Below are 18,774 nucleotides of genomic sequence, written 5' to 3' on the forward strand. Positions count from 1 at the left end.
TTATACAGTATGAATTTTTAAGAAAGCCACAAAATGCAGTTCGGTTCACTATCAAGGATAAAGTCTAGCACAAACTTTGGCATCAATACCTCTCAATGCATGCAAATTGAGGCTCACAGAGCACACGTTCTATTCATTTGTTTACTGTTACACAATTTACTAGTTAGTTCCAAATAGCATTCCAGGCCATATTTTGTAAACAGGAGGCTGTAAAGCTAAGTCTTATATTGTCAATGTAATATGTGGGCCAGACAATATTATACGTGTTGGTATACTTCCATAAATCATTTGTTAGCAGGATAGCACAGTAAATGGAGTTAGGAGACACATGGAACATCTTAGCTGACATTTAATTATGATTTATTCTGTGATTATCTCAATACATTACAGTTACTTTGTAGTACAATAATTGTAATTACTTTAATTTATATTAGTTAATATTAATGTCCTGTAGATAATATGCAGTACCAGAACTGTGCATATGCCTATTTTGATTTTAATTATAACAAATTTATGGGTACAAAATAATTTATAATTGATGTAATAAATGCTACCTACCAAACTTTTGTGTTTTAGTGTGTTGATTTGTAACCCTAACTTTTTGTCTACTCCACCACCCAGAATTCACATAGTGTTAAGATCTTTTTTTACTACTTAAACTGACAATAATATAATGGAGTTCAGAAATAACAGTATTAAATTACACTCCCGTGTAGAATCTGGCTACTTGCTTTGATAATTCAATCAGAACTGAGTAATTGACTATAGAATTTAATTGTCTCACAGGGTGTAAGCCTGTGATCACACAGCACAGAGCATTAGATTTTCTTTACATCAGAGAATGCCTTTGTTGATTTATAATTTAGCTCCTACATAGCTGAATGTAAACTGTAGATTTGTAAGGGGGCATAAATCATTTATGTTTGTCTGGAATAATTTTTTCCCCCTTGATTGTGTTCATTTCTAGATGTGTGGTTCACAACCATGTAAATTTGGCTAAAAAGGCTACAAACTGGAATCCCTCAAAAATATATAGTCATATATACTAAAATACTGTGAAAATACTTGGGAAGCAGTGCAAAAATATATGCATATATTTGGTCATATGTGCAAAAAGTCCAAATGTGGCATTTGTAATAGGTCCCAAAGAGCTTAAAATGATGTGTGATGTCTTAACTTGTGCTTGTAAGAAAGCGTTTGCTTTTTTTGCATGGAAAAAAAAAAATTTGTGTGTGAAAACCAAGACAGAAATAAGGAAAAAGGTACTTTTTACTACACTATATTTTAATTAGCAATGACGTTACCAATCACATTTGGCACCACTGTTGAGGATGTCATTGTCTGTGTATGTCTCATCGCCACTATAACTAATTGCAAAAACTGTGGAAATAATCATGTGGCAAATGAAGAACAATGCCTGGCTTTTGGACAGCTGTGCCACCACTGCAATACAATTAACTATTTCAAGAAATGCAGATCACGCCGTCAGTATTGTTAAAAGAAAACAAACCTTAGACCAGTGGCAGGCTGTGCATTAGGTACCTGGGCCCTCAGTGGGGACTTAATCCACCTCTTAATACCACCACTATCATGTCACAATATAACAACACAATATAACAACAGGTGGCATTACAGAGAGAGGCATTTCACATATGGAGGGTGAATACCATTTTACTAAAGCAAGCTTCAAACCTCTACACTACAACCGCAACTGAGCCACCTATATCACCTACAGCAATTCAGAATCGATATTTGTCTACATGAAAAAACATAAAAAATTTAAATAAAATACAACCTACTTACCAGAGATGCATACCCATAATTTGCTATGCTCCTCAGAGGCTGTAAGCCAGTGGTAACCCTCAAATTCACTGGTCTGGAAGTGGCGAACAAACCCTTTCCCGGGCTGAGACAAGCTAGTTAGGTCAGGGGTTGACCGACCTCTCCTCACGATGTCTAGCTTTTCTTGAAAATGGATTTTTAAGAATGTCTGAGACCAAATAATTTTCTCTTCTTCGGTCAGCTATTGTGGGCATAAAAAAGTCTAATTCTGATGTATTAATGTGTGCAGAGCACTACATACGTCTTTTGCTAATCAAACTTTGCTGTAACAGTTTCCCTCTGACCAACCAATCAGAGGATAGAAAAATGCTGACGCTGTTCTGGGCTAGCTATCTGGCCTTGTGATGTGAATTTGAAATCTGATTGGTTAAAGAAAAAGACTTATTGATAATATAGTCTAAGATATATCGGCCATCACTACTGAATCTGAAGGCTCTGGGCAGATTGGATTGACATGGCAGCACATAGAGGCTGAAATCTGATTGGACAAAAAAATCTAACATCCACATACACTTACTAGAAGCAGTGCAGTCAAGAGAAACGCTACGGAATGAAGAGAATAAACTGTTTGGAATACATTCATACAATTTCATGGAACAAATATTAGAAATCAGGTTGTAAATATAGGTCAGTGCTTCTGATAGTGTTTAGGCCAGCAGAGAAGGCCTTTCTGGCCCTGACAGCCCACCACTTTAGACACCCACCGCCTTAGACAAACACTCCCTGCATGTGATTGTTGACGGCATTGAACTCGATAAATAGGTCAACACTGTTTACTCTTCCGTGGCTGAGCAGGAGGAGGGATTTGCCACTCTACACATAAACAATACTCCAATTCGGGTGAAAGTGACACTAGGGCAAAATGTAACTTAATATTACAAACAACATGCTGCAGACAAACAACCAGTAAAGGAAGGAAGTACACCCAACCTTGCAGCCTATGGAGGGGGAAAACTGCTGTGTAGTCTAAAAGGTAAAAAATGCTCACTCCTATTTTTCTTAGTGGGTCAAGGTTTCCAACCGCTGTTAGGTTTTCGTGCATGCACTGATATAGAGAACAATTTCTTACAGAACACAAGGACTTGTTCAATGATGAGCTTGGAGAATTCTCAATTGCCTACTCCATGTTAGTAGAAACAAGCATACAGCCTGTAGTTCATCCTGCACATCATATTCCACACGCAATACAGGACCGCATGCGTGTCTAGGTGTCAGAACAGCAGAGTCCAAGCTGACAGACTTGGTTTTATCCATGGTCGTAACACAAAAAAAAAGACAGACAAGAAATTAGACCCCATCACCCAAAGTGCAGCATAGAGGAAGTAGCATCCCAGATGTCTGGAGAAACCATATTTTCTGTGCTGGATGCAAAGAACTAATTCAGGCAAATAAGCCTTGACTGTAGGTCCTCTATGTTGAGTACACTGTAAAAAAAATTGCTGTAAAAAAACGGTCACATTCTGACAGTAATATGCTGGTTTATTTTTTTCATTAAATCCCCCTATAAAACAAGCATTCTGAGTCATTTTGTTGTTTTCGAGAAAGTATAAACAGTATACAGTATATTGTGAATTAATAACGTTCAGAGTTGACACTCAGAGACTGTTACTAAAATCACACCCTACACCCTCATTCACTATTCCCTACATTAGTTTACTAGTATAGTCCACTTGACAGAGTGAATGAAAACAAATGAGTGAATTCAGACACTGATGAACACCTGCTGTTAACAAGCAGAATCACTGAGGGAAATAACTAGAAATGAAACCATGTGACATACAGACACAGCCTTAGACAAAATCAACTGAATTAAAACAGTGGACATTAAACAACTCCAAAAACATTACCTGATTCATGTATTATAGTTTGACTTTATTTCTGTCATATATTTAACTTAACAGAGATTTATATTTGATTGAAAATGTTTAATTTGTTTGCCCTCACCATTTTGGAGATCAGTGGTTGCTTTAGTTATGCTCGTGACCCGTAACTCTTTAATGGCTGTTGCAACTGTGTTTCTAAAGCATGTTTTTTATGACAAAAAAAAGTCAAGAGAAATTAAAATTAAGTGGTTTTGATTAACTATTATTAGCAATTTATTATCTTAGTTCAAAGAACATTTGATACACAAAACTTTAAAAAGTCCAGCACTATTCACACACACACACACACACACACACACACACACACACACACACACACACACACTTTTTGTGCCCAAACTCAACAATGGTGATTATTAACAAACTTTTCTGCAGCAAAGCATGCTAGGTGCTAGAATAGTATACAACTCCCAGCACAATGCATAATGCTATCAGTGGCATGATTAAATTATGCAGCTGAATGTTCCTAATGTTTTTTATTTGGTAGTGTAACTGTAGAGAGTGTTTGGCAATGATGGTGGAGCCTGTGTGATGTGGAAAACCTTTGTTACAATGTGGAGCCCAGTAAATGGTTGAGCTTTTGTGACAGGGAGGCAGAACTTGTAAGAAGAAACCTGATTTGTGGCTCATATATGCTCCATCATTTCCTTCATATCAAAGGTTCCACCACCTTTAAAAATCAACTGTTACATCAACTTCACCATCTTTGAATAGTCATCAACACACAGGCTCCACAAGCAAGTTCTGTTGCCACACAAACTACACCATTATCCAGATTCTCCAATCACTTCAGTTAGTTTTTCATTTTCCCACTCATCAACACATAGGCCCCAGCAGCTTAAACTTTCATCTATGTTCCACCATCACACAAGCGCTACTCTTAATTATATGCTATAATTTTGGGTCCATATTTATCATCACATAGCAATTACCATCTTACAGCTTCCACCTTGATGCTAATGTTACTGTTACACAAGCTTTTTCTATTAAACAGACCATATGGTGATATAAGCACCGTTTTTTTTCTGAAATCCACCATCACAGAAACATTTATCCTATAGATTCCAATATCTTTTGTCTTATTTTGTGTCCAAAGTGTTAATATTTTGTGTGAGTACCATTGTTATCTAGCACTGCCTTAATCCTCCTGGTCATGGAATTCACCAGAGCTGCACAGATTGTTGCTAGGATCCTCTTTCATTCCTCCATAATGACATCACAGAGCTGCTGGATGTTTGATAAATGGTGCTTATCCACCCTCTGCTTGAGGATGGCCCACAGGTGCTCAATAGGGTTCAGGTCTGGAGATATACTTGGCCACTCCTTCAACTTCAGCTTCCTCAGCAATGTATTGTGCGGCGAATGGTCTGAACACTGACAAGCGGACCTTTCGCTCTTCAACCTCTAAAGCAATGCTGGCAACACTCATGCGTCTGTTTTTTTAAACTAGCTTTGACACCTGAACTCAACTTCTTTGATCAAACCTTGTGATGCCTGTTTTGACTGAAACCTATCTTGGAAAACCTCTGTATGAACCTGGCCACAGTTCTGTAACTCAGGTATTGGGGCCACTGTGGCAAGAAAAAACTCCCTTAGATGTTATGAGGAAGAAACCTTGAGAGGAACCAGACTAAAAAGGGAAAGCTATCCTCATTTGGGTGATATCAAGAGTATGATTATAATTCTTAAAAACAATACAAAACACCGGAGAGTGAGAATTAACATGAGCACCGAAATGTAACATTGTGAGTAATGTCCTTTCTACAGTCTTTTACAATTAGCTGATGTTATGGAACCAGGAGCTACTAAGCAACTCATAAAATAGCTCAACAGTTGAGATCATCATAGATCCAACACCAGCTTCTCCATGCCAGAGCCTTGAAACACTCAAAGAGGTCCGATGTTCATATGAGGTTCAAAGAGGTCCATTGTGCAATGTGTGACACAATGTGTTCTTACTGTGAAAACTTTCAAACTGACAGCCTGGATTCAAAGAACTTTAAAAATATAAAAATAAAAATGAGGATAAACACACCTTAGCTTCTTCTTCTTCTTTCGGCTGCTCCCATTAGGGGTTGCCACAGCGGATCATCCGTCTCCATATCACCCTGTCCTCTACATCTGCCTCTTTCACACCAACTACCTGCATGTCTTACCTCACCTCATCCATGAACCTCCTCCTTGGCCTTCCTCTTTTCCTCCTTCCTGGTGGCTCCATTCTCAGCATTCTTCTACCAATATAATTCATGTCCCTCCTCTGCACATGTCCAAACCATCTCAATCTCGCCTCCCTCACCTTGTCACCAAAACATCCTACATGAGCTGTCCCTCTAATAAACTCATTTCTAATCTTGTCCATCCTCGTCACTCCCAACGAAAACCTTAACATCTTCAGTTCTGCTACCTCCAGCTCCGCCTCCTGTCTTTTACTCAATGCCACTGTATCTAATCCATAGAACATTGCAGGTCTCACCACAGTCCTATAAACTTTCCCTTTCATTCTTGCAGATACCCTACTATCACAAATCACTCCTGTCACTCTTCTCCACCCACTCCACCCTGCCTGCACTCTTTTCTTTACTTCTCTAACACACTCTCCATTACTTTGCACTGTTGACCCCAGATACCTGAACTCCTTCACCTTCTCCACCTCTTCTCCCATGTACGCTGTTTTACTCCTACTGACTTTCATTCCCCTTCCCTCCAGCTTATATCTCCACCTCTCAAGGCTCTTCTCAACCTGCTCACTACTCTCACCACAAATCACAATATCATCAAATCGCAAACATCATAGTCCAGGGAGACTTCTGTCTAACCTCGTCCGTCAACCTGTCCATCACCACTGCAAACAGGAAAGGGCACAGGGCCGTTCCTTGACGCAGTCCAACCTTCACCCTGAACCAGTCTATCATTCCTACTGCACACTTCACTGCTGTCACACTGTCCTCATACGTGTCCTGCACCACCCTCACATACTTCTCTGACACACCTGACTTCCTCATACAATACCACAACTCCTCTCTTGGCACTCTGTCATACGCTTTCTCTAAATCCACAAATCCACAATGCAATTCCTTCTGTCCTTCTCAATACTTCTTCATCAACATCCTCAAAGCAAATAAGGCATCTGTCGTGCTCTTCCTCGGCATGAAACCATACTGTTGCTCACAGATGGTCACCTCTTCTCTCAGCCTGGCTTCCTCTACTCTTTCCCATAACTTCATGGTATGACTGATCAACTTAATTCCCCTGTAGTTACTGCAGGTCTGCACATCTCCCTTGTGCTTAAAGATCGGTACCAGCACACTCCTTCTCCATTCCTCAGGCATCCTCTCACCTTCCAGAATCTTGTTAAACAAGCTGGTTTAAAACCCCACTGCCATCTCTCCTAAACATCTCCACGCTTCTACAGGTATGTCATCTGGTCCAACCGACTTTCCACTCTTCATCCTCTTGATCGCTGCCCTCACTTCCTCCTTACTAATACTATCCACGTCCTGCTTCACCAACTCCACATCACCCAACCTTCTCTCCCTCTGATTTTCCTCATTCACAGCTGCTCAAAATACTCCCTCCATCTTCTCAACACACTCTCCTCACTAGTAAACACATTTCCATCTTCATCCTTTTCTGCTCTAACTAGCAGCACATTCTTCCCAGCTCGGTTTCTCTGCCTGGCCAATCATTACAAATCCTTTTCTCCTCCCTTAGTGTCCAACCTTTCATACAGCTCCTCATATGCCTTTTCCTTGGCTTTCGCCACATCCCTCTTTACCTGCTGCCGCATCTCCTTGTACTCCTGCCTACTTTTCTCATCACTCTGTCGATCACACTTCTGTTTTGCCAACCTCTTTCTCCTTATGCTCTTTGTCTTCCTTTCTATTTCCAGTTTTCACACCAAGTACTTTTCTAGCTGTCTGACCTCTTCCCTGAACCTCACTCTACACTCTTACTCCTTTAGTTTCCATCATCTTATTCTTCTTTCAGTCCTCACTCTCCTCCTTTTCTTCTTCGCCTCAAGAACCATCCTACAGACCACCATCCGACGCTGTCTAGCTACTCTATCCCCAGCCAACACTTTACAGTCTCTAATCTCTTTTAGGTTGCATCTCCTGCATAGAACATAGTCCACCTTTGTGCACCTTCCTCCACTCTTATAGGTCACCTTATGATCATCCTTCTTCTTAAAATATGTATTCACCACTGCCATTTCCATCCTTTTAGCAAAATCTACCAGTATCTGCCATTCTACATTCCTCTTCTTAAAACCATACCTACCCATCACCTCCTCATCACCTCTGTTCCCTTCACCTACATGCCCATTAAAGTCTGCCCCAATCACCAATCATTCTTTCCTAGGTACATCATCTACAACTTCATCTAATTCACTCCAGAATCTTTCCTTCTCCTCCATCTCACAGCTGACTTGTGGAGCATAGGCACTGATGACATTTATCATCCCTTCAACTTCCAGCTTCACGGTTATCACCCTATCAGAAACTCTCTTCACCTCCACTACACTCTTACTGTACTCTTCCTTCAGAATCACCCCTACACCATTTCTCCTTCCATCCACACCATGATAGAACTGTTTAAACCCACCTCCAATGTTCCTGGCCTTACTCCCTTTCCACTTGGTCTTCTGAACACACAACATATCTACCTTTCTCCTCTCCATCACATCAGCTATCCCTCTCCCTTAACCAGTCATAATACCAACATTTAAAATACCAAACCGGAACCTCCGCTCTTCTACATTTCTCCTTTTTCTGCTGTCTCTGTAGACGTCTTCCTCCTCTTCTTCTCCTCCTTCGGCCAACAGTAGCCCAATTTCCCTGTTGGCTAACGACACCTGTGGCGGTCGTTGTTAACCCGGGCCTCGACCGATCCAATATGAAATTCTTATTTGTGATCAGCATATTCGATTTGGCACGTTTTACGCTGGATGCACTTCCTAACGCAACCCTCCCCATTTATCTGGACTTGGGACCAGCACTAAGAGTGAACTGGCTTGTGCCTCCCTAATGGCTGGGTTAAACCTTAGCATACAAACTTAAATTTCTAATCAGAGATTCACATGAAGACAGCCTTTTTTTTTTTCCATTTTTATTTAATTACCCTAAAGCAGTAATCTAAAGGTTGGTGAATGGAAAGTCCCCAATTCAAGTGATATACTCTTTTTTCACTGCTGGCTTCTCAACTCGAAGAGGAAACGCAAGATTAGTTTGGATTGAGAGTGGATTATCACTTTTAAGTTCCTCTGCTGCCTGGGTTGCATCTTCATGATGCTTATGATCTCTACAAGGTTCAAGTTTATTCAACTCCTAGACACACTATCTTTCTTAGATAGCATAACTACTGAACATCAAGCCTAGACACCTCTTAGCATTCAATCACCAATCAACTACATTCATCATCACCTACCTTTAAACAGGCTCAATCACCAAGCATGACTCAAGCTCATACTCACACATCGGCTTCATCATAGTCATCATAGAGATCTACCAGCACACCAGCTCCACTATCTTAAATGTTCTATCATGCATGTTTTTAGCTTTCAAAATCCCTTATGACAGAAACCTTGCCATTATTAAAATTTAAAACTTTCATTATGCAGAACTTTGCCATCACACAAGTCTTTCCCTTAAACAGGTTCCTCCACCTTACAAGGTTCTCTACCACAAAAACTCCACTACCATACAAGCTCTAGTATTATTAAGTTTGCCCATTCATTATCACATGTGCCCCACCATCATGCCCCACATCTTCCAAGCTCCACTTTATTATTACATAGGCACCTCTATCTTGCCTCATTAAAAGGCTCCACCATCATCCAGACTCCACCATATTTCAACTTTTATAATCCTCCAGATGCCACAATTTTAGAATTCTACCATCATGCAGACCAAACCATCTTACTGTACATAATCCAACATCACAGACCCCATTATTCTAAAATTTCCACTAATACACAAGCTCTACCATCTTATACTTCTAACCATCACAAATGCTTTAAATATCACATGAGTGATAACCTAATAGAGGAATATCAAGGATCTGCCATTCTAAATTTTCCATCAGTTTACAGGATCCTTTCTCAAACAGGTTCTTCCATTTTACAGGCATCACCCTAGAACAAGCTTCACCAGCTTTCACAATCACACAAGCTCTATTTCAAACTTCACATTTAAATCTCTTAATGTTTATGATCACCAGCATCACAGACACTCCACCCACACACAAACTATATCATACAAATGTTCCTCCCCCTAAAGCTTCCACCCACACACAGACTCCACTCTCACAAATGCTGCACCACAGACTTTGCCCTCAACAGGTTCCTCAATTAAATAAGTTCTTCCATCATACAAGCTGGATATCTTAAAAGTTCCACCCCACAAAAGTTCCACATTACACAGGCTTCACCATCTTACAAAATCCAATATAGCATATCCTCCACCATCTTAACATTTTCCCCAACACACAGGCTCCACCATGTCCTAAGTGGTGTAAGATGGACAATCACACATGCTTCAACATCAAGCAAGCTTTATTTGGAATTTATCACATAGGCTTTCCATCTTATAGCTTCCTCCCTGGTGCAGTCTTTTCCATCACACAAGCTTCCCTTTTATACAGAGTTCTACCAGCACTCATGTCCTACCATCATTGAGACTCCACCATTATACAAGCTTTACCATCTTAAGGTTTTTGCCAACACCTTTATACAGGCTCCACCATTCCATATGGCTTGCTCCTTAAACAGGCTCCATCGTCAAAGTTCTATAAACACCATAACATAGGCTCCACCGTTTTGTAACTTCCACCCTGACTCAGGCTTAACCATCACTCAAGCTTCCCTGTTGAACAAACTTCATTGCCCAGCAGGCATCGCTCCTTACAATTTTCACCTTTACAAAAGCAATTCTATCACACAGACTTCACCATTGTCCAGGCTACAAACTTTTAAAGTTATTAATTTCACACCTACTTCACCATCACAAAAGCTCCAACCTCATACAGGCTCTATCAATGGCCCAGCATATACAGCACATCCGGAAAGTATTCACAGTGCATCGCCTTTTCCACATTTTGTTATGTTACACCCTTATTCCCAAAACCCAACCATTATGGTTGCACAAGCCAGTGCACTCTTAGTGGTAGTAAGGTAAGGTATGTTTCGTGTTCAGGAGACCAAGTGGAAAGGGAGTAAGGCCAGGAACATTGGAGGTGGGTTTAAAATGGTCTATCATGGCGTGGATGGAAAGAGAAATGGTGTAGAGGTGATCCTGTAGTGGAGGTGAAGAGAGTTTCTGATAGGGTGATGAACATGAAGCTGGAAGTTGAAGGAGTGATGATGAATGTCATCAGTTCCTATGCTCCACAAGTGGGCTGTGAGATGGAGGAAAACGAAAAACCTTAGTGAGTTAGATGAAGCGGTAGAAGGTGTACCTAGAACGATTGGTGATTGGGGCAGACTTTAATGGGCATGTAGGTGAAGATGAGGAGGTGATGGGTGGGTATGGCCTTAAGGAGATAGAAGTGGAAGGGCAGATAATGGTAGATATTGCTAAAAAGCTGGAAATGGCAGTGGTGAACACTTATTTTAAGAAGATGGAGGATCATAGGGTGATGTATAAGAGTGGAGGAAGGTGCACACAGGTGGACTATGTTCTATGTAGAAGATGCAACCTGAAGGAGATTGGAGAATGTAAGGTGTTGGCAGGGGACAGTGTAGCTAGACAGCATCGAATGGTGGTGAGTGAGAACTGAAAGAAGAAGAAGATGGTGGAAACTGAAAGAGGAAGACTGTAGTGTGAGATTCAGGGAGGAGGTCAGACTAGGGCTCGGTGGTGGTAATGAGGTGCTGGATGATTAGGCATCTACTGCAGAAGTGATAAGGGAGACAGCTAGAAAAGTACTTGGTGTGACATCTGAAAATAGAAAGGAAGACAAACAGACGTGGTGGTGGAATGAGGAAGTGCAGGAAAGCATAAGGATAAAGAAGTTGGCAAAACAGAATTGGATTTTATGAGTACTTTGTAAATCATTTCATGTTGTTTATGAATGAAGTAGGATTCGCCAAGAAAACCTTTAGGACTTTGACTTCTAACTTTTACTATTAAAAAGGTTTTTAAAAACATTTTGTACACAAAACCCATAGAGCTACAGACACATCAAGAATCAGCACATTGAAACTCAACAATGTTGACTATAAAAAAACGCTCATGCTGCAATGCATGCTGCGTCCTAGAATTTGATTGTACATGGTGTGCATAGGACTATTTTTTAGTTAATTGCTGTAGCACTTCAGTTGAAATTCAAACATATTAGTAATAATGCTTTTAATAAGAGATAAATGTTGGTGAGGTCAGTAAATCAGACTTGCTTATTAAATATTTCTTATTTTAAACAACCATGCTATAACACTCATACTTTCCATTTGCAAGTATTTACTAAGCACAACTAATTACAGCAACCAAAAAAAAAAAAAAAAAAAAAAAAATTAAATAAAATTCAAGGTTCAAGAGGTCAACTACAGTAAACACTGATCTCCATTATGGTTACTTCAAATTAAAGTACAACACCTAAAATCTCAATTAGAGCTTTTGCAGACATATGACAGTAATAAAGTCACACTGTTTAGTAATGCTGTTTTGGGGGTTGTGTAATTATCCTCTGCTGAGATGCAAATTTTCACAATAAAATATATATTTTTTTTTACAGTGGAGCTTGCATGATTAAGTAAGTTGGTGATACAACAATTTCTCTAGGAGACTAAAGTATTCTGATTCTGATATTGTGGACCCTGGATGGGATGAGAACAGCACTTGTGGTGAAACTTTAAAGATAGTTGAATCTTTTGATGAATGTGGAACATGCAAGGTGGTGAATTTTGCAAAATTGTGTAACCTGTAAGATGGTGGCAATAATGGTGAAGTCGGTGTGATGTTCGAATTGCAAAATGACTGGAGTTTTTTTAATATAGTTTTTATATATATATTCTGTTTTTGGAGTTGTTTAATTATCCTGTTTTGATTTAGTTGATTTCATCTAATGCGTTTTACAAAGCAATAATGCAAAAAGTATTGTTAATTACTTTTTATTTAGTATTTACATACTTTAGTATTTACATTAACAGTATCTAACAGTATTTAACAGTTAAATAAACAGTAGTTTCATGTTTTATAATTTACAGGGTTTTCCTTTCACTGTTTTACATTCTTTCACTTTTAAAACATTTGTTACAGTGTAGGACTAATGTGTTGAGTGGGAAATTGAAAATTGAAACCTGTTTGGTGGTGGAGTCTGTTAAGGTAAAGCTAACAAGATGGCAGAAGTTGTAAGATGGTGGAGACTGGATGATTATGAAAGTTGTAAGCTTGTGGAGTGTCTGTCATGATGAATGTGAAGCATAGGTGATAATAGAAATTGTAAAACTGTGGAACCGCTGTAGTGACTGGAGAAACTAAATAATGGTGGAGCATATTATGTGGAGGCAGAACTTTCATTAAAGTGGATTTTGCAAAAATCTGGAGCCTGTGTGTAGGTGTATATTTTAAGATAGTGGAACCTGTATGATTATAGAAGTTCTAACATGATGGAGCCTCTGTGATGATGAATGTGGACTTCTGATGATGGCAAATGTATGAGGAGATTGTAGATTGTGTGTGGCAAAGCCTGTGTCAAGGGTGGAAGTTGTAAAATTGGGGAGCTAATGTGATGATAAATGTGGACCCATGGTGATGGCACATGTATGAGGATAGAGCTTGTGTGATAGTGATTCCTGTTTTATGATAATGGTAAGTTAATAATGATGCAATTTGAATTTATAAAGTATCTTGTAAGATGGTGGAGACTGTGTGATGAAAATTGTCACTTTGAACAATTAGATATATAAGGGTAAAGACCTTTGGCCTGAACCAGCAAGACCAGCACTTGCATGGTAAGGTTAAATGATGATGATGATGAAAATGATGATAATAGTAATAATAACAACAAAGGACATGTATATTTCTTCAATAGTTGCATAATATAAATCTTATTTTTAAACTGTAAAGTAACATGCTGAGAGTGGAGCTTGTGTGATGATCATAGAAGACTTTGCATAATGCTGGAGCTTGTGCGATGGTAGAGAGTGTTTGTGGAGCCTGTGTGATGTGGAATGATATAAAATGGTAGAGACTTTGTGACAATGAATGTAGTGAGGGTGAAGACTGTGAAAATGAAGCTTGAGTAATAGTGGTGCCTATGTAAGTAGGGATCTTGTAAGAGAAACCTGTGTGATAGTGGATGCAATAAAAAAGTGGAGCCTGTGTGACAATGAAATCTGTTTAATATAAAAGATAGTGGGATGATAAAGCTTGCCTCAAGATAGAAGCTATAAGATGGCCTCTTGGTGGTGGTATCTAAATGAGTGTAGAGCGTGAGTGATGATGGACGATAGATGATGGTGGAAGTGGTAATGATTGGTGGGGAAAAAAGAAAACCTGTGAGAGTGAAGCTCACAAGCTGGCAAAAGATCTAAAAGGGTGGAGCCTGGATGATTATGGAAGTTGTAAGCTGATAGAGTATAATGGTATAACTTTATGAAAAATTCTGGGTGATGATAAAGTTTGTGCTGAACTTGGAGCTTTATAACTTGTGTGATGGTAAAGGCTGTGTAAGGGTGGAAATTGAAAAATTATGTGACAACAAATGTGAATTTTTTTTTAGGATGATATTACCCACGTGATGACTGGTGAAACTGGATAATAATGAAGCCTGTGTAGAGAAAGAGCTTTCTTGATAGTAGATCTTATATGAATGAGGAGCTTAGGTATTGGTGGATATTTTAAGACAGTGTGATCTGTTTAACAGTTCAATCAAATTCAGATCAATATAAATGACTTGAATTTAAAACAGAACTTTTAAGATAGTAGAACCTGTGTGATGATGAATGGAAAGCTTGGTTGATGGTGGAGGCTACTTAATTGGGAAGCCCATGTGATGATTAAACCTGTGTCAGTGTAGACATTTTATGAAAACCTTGGAAGTAAAAGAATGGGGCTAACAATGATAACTAGAAACTTAAAAGTAGCGCAATTCAAATTATTGAAATAGGCTGAAAGTTGTGTGATGGTGAATTTTGGAAGAGGGTGGAGCTTATGTGATGATGGAACTTAACATGTTTAGATGGTGGGATATATGTTTTATTGGATCTTATAAGATTGGATCTTGTAAAGCCTGGATGATGGATGAGATTGTGTATTGATAAATGTAGAGCAGCCATAGTCCGCAAGGTGCACGTCAGTCTGATCGCTGAAAAATTAGAAGACTGTTTTCATATTAGGATGTTAATTTTCCAACCAGGAGAGGGCGCTATTTTCTGCTGCTCACCATAGTAGGACATAGCACGCTATTGAGAATGTTCACCAAAACGAGAGAAAAGAAAAACCACGTTTTTCACCTATCCCTTTAATAACTATTTTGTATAGTACTTTCAGCTGTTCTTTTGGCTACTAATCAAAAATAGGGTATTTGTACATTTGCTGAGATACATTTACTTGTTATTTAACAAAGTTGGCCATTGAAATTAGGTTAACTGAACAAGTTTTATAGTTTAACTCGATGCATTAATTGTACATTGAGAGCCTTTCAGTAGTTATTACAAATGGTGGATCCTGGATGATGGTAAAACTCATAAAAGGAAAAAACCTATGTGATGATTAGTGTGGAGCCTGAAAATGTATGGAAGCTATAATATAGCAGAGTCTGTGTACAAATTAATTTGATACTTGGATGATGGTCGAGTCTTTTTAACAGGGACAGTTAACCTGTGTGATGATTAACCTGTATCAGGGTAGAAGTTGGTTGGACCCTTGATAATGAAGCCCTCATGAACTTAGAGCTTGTGTGATGGTAAAGTGGGTGTGATGTTGAAACTTATATTTATATAAGTATATATAAGAAAAGGGTTGGGCCTGTGGGACAATGAAGTTTGTTTAATATGAGTTCAGTTCAGTTTTTCTTGTAACATGGACATTTAATCATTTGATCTTGCATGAGTGTGAGGATGAATGTGAATCTTTTCAGATGGTGGAGCCTGTGTGATGATTAATGTGGAAATTAGATGATTATAGAAGTTGCAATATGGTGGAGCCTGTGTGGTATTAAATAGGAAACTTGGAAAAAAAGGTGGAGTCTGTTTAATCCTTTCACAACTACAGTGGTACCTTGACCTACGAGTGCATTAATGAACGAGTTTTCCGAGGTACGAGCAGTCACTCGGTCGATTTTTTTGCTTTGTTACGCGAGCAAAAAATTGAGGTACGAGCTCGAGACGCCGCTGCTAGATGGCGAAACAAAGCCAGAAAGCGAAGATTGTGCCGAAAATTAAGATAAGCAAAGAAGAAAAAGTAAAAATTTTAAAGTTTAGGGATACGTAGTGTACAGGAGTGATAGTAAAAAACTAGTTTTCCCTCTGCCTCTGCTTATCGCCTCTACCCCCCCTCCACACACACACACACACACACACACACACACACACACACACACACACACACACACACAAATACACTGAATAAAACCTTATTATATCTTTACATACTCTTTCTATTATGTTTTTATACAAGATTTGTTATTTAGAAATGTATTTTCCAATTTAATAACATGAAACATAAAAACGGGGTGTCATTTTGAGGGTTGGAACGGATTAATGCCATTTTAAGTATTTTCAATATGGAAAACTGATTTGATGTGCGAGCAAATGGAGATACGAGCTCATTCACGGAACGAATTAAACTCATAGGTCAAGGTACCACTGTATTTCTCTGGAGAGTTTATCTTTTGTCATCGTCGTGCTGGAATTGTGAGGTGTGTGCGTGAGGTGAGGTGCGTTTTTTTATTTCTGTTCGGAAATTCCATTGGTCTAATGTTATGTCGCTCAGTTTTTTTTGGCTTGAAGTTTGTGAATCCGGGAAAATACCAGGAAAAATCCATAAATTAGCCGTTTCGTTGTTTAAGACGCCGCGATACGGTACTAGCAGCAGAGTTGACAGTAATCTATCTATTTTTATTTTTTTTTGCATGTACAGTACATTACTTTCTTTCTTTCGGCTTCTCCCATTAGGGGTCGCCACAGCGGATCATCCATATTCATGATTCGCATGTTTGATTTGGCACGTTTTTTTTTTGGCCCACAGCGGTGAGAGCGCCGCATCCTAACCACTAGACCAGGGGTTCCCAAATTTTTCAGACCGCGACCCCTAATATTAGACTGCTGACGACCCGCGACCCCCTCCCCTCCTCCCCCTCCTTTCTCCTCTCTGTGTTTTCCTCCAGACTGAAAGGAACACAATCTCTAAGCCAGGCTATTTTTTTTAACAAATTAAAAACAAATACATCCCATAACTGTAAAATGCTTACAGACAGAATACGAACAAGCTGTCTGTAACACGCATACAGCGTTGGCTGGCGCCTTGGAACAATTATAATTATAACTTTGTATTCAAAAACGCCTAATGTGATGGATGGGCGCTGTGCACGGAGCAAAGCAGGTTTAATCTAGGTTCAATTTTGGAGATCGCCACCCGCAGATCATCTTCCACGTTAAGCCGTGACCTGTGTTTATTCTTAATGTAAGTCAGCACGGAGAATGTCTTTTCGCATAAATACGTTGAGCCAAATTGCATGAGTACATCCAACGCAGCTTTATAAATAGGACACCTCAAATGAAGCCCTCTGAGCATTAGCGGGGATAGTTGTCTGTTTAATAAGGACTTTCTTTTGTCCCTGTAACTCTTTCTCCTTTCTGCGGAAAAAGTCAGTGGGTTTATCTGCGAGGATGGGGTATTTGGTTTTCAGGTGTCTTTGCATTTTCATGGGCTTCAGACTCTCATGTGCGAGGACTTTGGAGCACACAACGCACTGAGGGTGTTGTACCTGATTTATAACAATGCACATGAAACCATAGTTTATGTATTCCTCTCTGTATTTTCTGGCTTTCGAGGAGGCATGATCCATTTGTGGGGCATGGGTTTGTCGGGCTGCCCTTCCGGGGGTGGAGGGTAGTGCGGGCGGCTCATCCTCTTCTCTGCCCTCTGCATTTTCCGCTGATCCCGCTCTCTCATCAGCAGGCATCTCTGCTCTCTTCTCTTTTTCTTTGGATGATAATAACCACCGTTTCATTTTTGATCAAGTTTAGATCTCAAAATAGACCGATCGCTGTTTAGCAAAACACCAAATGTGCATCTAACGTTAGCTAGCTAGCGCATGTTGTTGTGCTGTAAATTGTGATTAAGCCCGTCACAGGATGCAGAAAAACTAGTTTATGCTTTTGTTACTTCTAGATTAGACTACTGTAACTCTTTACTGTCTGGTTGTGTGAGTAAGTGCATAAATAAGCTTCAGTTAGTTTAGAATGCAGCAGCAATAGTCCTCACTAGATCTAGAAAACATGACCACATCACCCCTGTTTTAATCAGTCTACACTGGCTCCCAATCAAATATTGCATTGATTATAAAATACTTATACTGACGTATAAAGCACTTAACGGTCTCGCACCACAGTATCTGAGTGAACTTCTGTACCAGTATGTCCCTCCACGCTTACTTAGATCAAAAGGTGCAGGCTATCTTTTGGTACCTCAGATAATGAAGACTACAGCAGGGGGCAGATATTTTTTAGGTAAATGAGCAGATCTAGAGGGAATATGGATATAGAGTGTTTGGTGAACTGGGATATTTGTATGCTGTTGTCCCCTCACTTTTACATGTTCACTCAGGTTTGTTGACGGTGGTCACGTCTGTGTTACCTTCTGGTTCTCCCTTTTAGCTATGCTGCCATAGCGAGTCTTGAAGGAGTCCAAACTGCACAGTGACATTAACTTTCATACAACAATAAAGACACATAATAATCCATATCCTTCTCCTCCTGTCACCCCTCCTCTCTTGCTCTCTCTCTCTCTCTCGAGTTGGGCATGCTCCTGGGGTTCCAGTGACCACTGTTCCTGCCCCTGCCCCTCCCCCTCCCCCCTTCGTGGATCTTCCCACTTTGTCCAGGCTTGCC

This window comes from Silurus meridionalis, chromosome 1, assembly GCF_014805685.1.
Source record: "Silurus meridionalis isolate SWU-2019-XX chromosome 1, ASM1480568v1, whole genome shotgun sequence".
Classification (NCBI taxonomy): Eukaryota; Metazoa; Chordata; class Actinopteri; order Siluriformes; family Siluridae; genus Silurus; species Silurus meridionalis.